Below are 3,545 nucleotides of genomic sequence, written 5' to 3'. Positions count from 1 at the left end.
AAAAAAAAAAAAAAAAAAAAAAATCGCAGTTTCCCCTTTATTCCTCATTGTGTTACCTGACGCCAGCTACGTGTATCGGAGGGTGGAAAAAGGGCCTCGTCTTCCTGCGGGGCAGAGACCGAGCATACTGAACTACCCCGCATTGCGCTGTAGCATATTAATGCACGTCCCCCATGCATTCCTCTAGCCTAGATGGCCAAGCGCCTCATATTCCCGTTGAATGCTAACGATACTTCACAGCCAGCCAGTCACTGGCAAGAGCCGGATTTGAGGACAGCTCGCATGGAAACGTTTAACCAGTCAACGACAACGATTCCCGGTATTGAAACCATCACAAACATGCCTGGAGAGCCATGCCGGTGGCGGCGACGGCGGCCGCGCAGTACTGAAGGGATCTGCAGAGCCATGTGTATGCTTAATGACTCACCAGAACTGGGTTATTGTATAAGTGTGTCAAGGTAGAGGTACGAATCTAGAGTAGGCAAAGATGAATGCAAAAAGAGAGGGGGAAATAGCTCAGGCACAAATCCCCACTGGGAAACACAAGCCAAGTTCCAAAGCGTAGAGACTTGACAGATGGCAGAAGTAACCTGGAAACCTGTCAGTCCTCCGCTGCTCCAAAAGATTTTTTTTTAAATAGCCAAAATGAACACAGTTAAAAAAAAAAAAAAGGCTTATCATGAAAATATGGGGCCAAAGTGCCAGCGGGTGTCATTCCTTGTAGCTCCACTGACCTCCGTGGAGCTGTACAAATTGATCCCAGCTGAGGGGTTGACCCACGGCTGGCAGAGACAAGTAGGAGTCAATTTTTCAAGACATTCCTAAATCAACATATTTTACAAGTTTCCTCCTTGGCTGCTTGAGAGCGAGGGACTGCCATGGACCAAAAGGTTTAACTTGAGTTTAAGAAATGAGATAAGGACCTAGCATATGAAACAAGGTATTAACAGCAACTGCTACTGTGCATATCTGCAAAGAGCATGTAGCAAACCACTCTGCGGTAAAATATTTCCTGCCTTGAATGCAGATGAAGTAGACACAGGTTTTATTGATTTTTAAGTTTGAATTAACCACCATACCACACACCCCTAAAATGGTGCTAGGACTATTAGTCTATAGAATCAGTAGATGACTTTTATCTCCTAGCCTCTTTGATCCAGATCTCATAAATCCACTGGCCACAAGCCAGCATTAGTCAGTGAAGACACACAACAAATAAAAAGCCCCAGCGATAACAAGCGTGCGCTCGTGATGCTGCCCTTAAAGCCTCTTGCAGACTTAGGGCACCTATTTTTGCGTGTCATCATTCCCAAGGAGGGGAGTCAGTTCTACCCTTGCCAAATTACAATTCCACCCCTCATCCTTGATGCTGGTGCCGCATATCAAGGCAGCTGGCTTAAGGTTTCTGCCACCCAGATCATCCCTTCCCTTTAGGCAGACAGGAAATAAAAGTCTAGGATTTCAAAAAAGCTTTAAGTAGTTAAAGTAGCCTTGAAAATTCAATAAGCAATACATATGCTGCATATACACACACACACACACACACACACACACACACACACACGTGTACACACACACACACACACACATCTGGCCTTTGTTGTATTAACCCACAAACAGCACTAGCGCCTGTACAGTACACAGCTTAGCCTAGGGACAAAAAGGGACCCAAACACCAGGCCACAATCGTCTGAAGAGATGAGATGACAATTCTGATTCACTTAGTGACTTTCAAGCCTTGTCATTACTGGTTGCTGTCAAACGCTGACAGGCTTTGAACGCATGACTCTCTTCTGCACCGGACCACAGGCGAACAGGCCTGTCTAACGATGGAGGCTTCGTGCAGAGGGCTGAGCAAGAGCCACGTGAATGTTCAAAGCAGGGACAAGTGACATAGCGCTGCAGATGTGCCACCTCACATCTGCGTGCGAGCATCCCTCCCCGCCTCTCATGCGCGCACGGACATGCAGAATTGTCCGGTCTGAGAAGCGCATCACCAGGCTTTTCAGATGCACCGGCCATGGGGTCACCCCTGAGCCCATCCGTATAAGGACTGAAAAGCACTGTGATTTCTGGGTCAGGACAAAATAGTGTGGGGCCCCAGTTAACCTCAAATACGAATGGGCAGGAGCCACCCACCTTTCATGGACCTCCACTGAATTGTCTTCCCATCTTGGGGGCTCCAGGGGGTCCAGCTCAGGAGAAGCAGGGGTCATCAAGGTACGCCAGCACAGGACTGCACGGTCTGTCGTACCCCATTTGAACTTAGCAGTGCTACCAGCCTCCATGTATGCACCCAACCAGCAAAGGTGTGCCTACCCCATCGCCTGCACCCGGATCAGGGCTCCTGGGCTTCTCAGCCCCACCCGCCAGCATCCCCAGTGCAGACTGGCAAATGACTCATTTCTCTGCCCACACTCATTCTTCAGTTCCCCGGGGATGATGCTAGGATTTCTGCGGTTGTATCATAGGGGTCCTAGCACCTTATTACCATGACTGCTTTCAAACCTGGCTCTTGGGGAGTACTGAGGAAATGCATGTCTGGTTTTGCTTGGGATGCTACGCAGAAGGGTTCTTCGCCTGCCAACACACTGCACGGGGCCCAGCAGATCGGCATGCTCTCATTGAGCCAGCAAGAAGCCCTCCACTCAGCCCTGGGAGGAGGGGGAAGTTGCTCCTGCTTTTGTGGCTCTGCTATTACTGCAGCAGGACGCGTGAAGAAGATCCAGATGCTGGAGCAGTACTTTTTGTCCCAAAGCGCATCCTGAAGGGACTGACTGCTTGGTGGGGATCTAGCAAGGCAGAGGCACCTCTAGCTGCCCATCACTGCAGATTCCCCACCTCTTCCAACACCTCACATGGTGGGGTAGGAGTACCATCAAGCAGCCTGAGGAGGACCAGCAGTGCCCCCACAGTTTGGCATGAGAAAGCAGACTTTTGCAGCACTTAGTCCAAACATCCATAGCTAAGGTATGTCCATGATAAGGCATCCAGAAGTGGGCTGTTGCCATTTGAAAGCCGGCTGCCTTCCACTGGGATATGACCCCAGCTAACTAGATGCATGCTGGAAAGCCTGCAGTGATAGATGGAGTTTTGTGAGGCCTTTACCACTAGACCAATCATCGCTGGCTTTCAGAGAATGGGCTTCCTGGAATTGCTCTTCTGATGGCTTGTGTGCCCAGACCTCACCTGCCATGAGCAGCACAAGAATAACACTGCCCACAGCAGATCTCATGCTGCTGTTGTCTTGGCCTTGGTCACAGGCAGGGTCACGAACACCTGAGCACAATGTACCAGCAAGCTGGGCCCAGGTGAGCCAAGGAAACGAAGGATGCTTTGTGCACCCAGGCCTGGCCCTGAAAAGGGACAGGCCAAAGGGGAATGCACTGGCATGCAGTGCGGCAGCATACAATACGCATCTGCCACTGCTTGTGGGGGAAGAGGGTTGGACTCTTCAACATACAAGACTCAGTGCGTCTGCCTTTTCTCCCAAGCACTCATGCAGCATTATAGTGCACAGCCAATCCAATAATTTGCCAAGCTTT

Source organism: Gavialis gangeticus, unplaced genomic scaffold (genome assembly GCF_001723915.1).
Source record: "Gavialis gangeticus isolate Ggan-Ray unplaced genomic scaffold, GavGan_comp1, whole genome shotgun sequence".
Taxonomy (NCBI): Eukaryota; Metazoa; Chordata; order Crocodylia; family Gavialidae; genus Gavialis; species Gavialis gangeticus.
The sequence above is the reverse complement of the archived record's forward strand: the minus strand, read 5'-3'. Positions refer to the sequence as shown.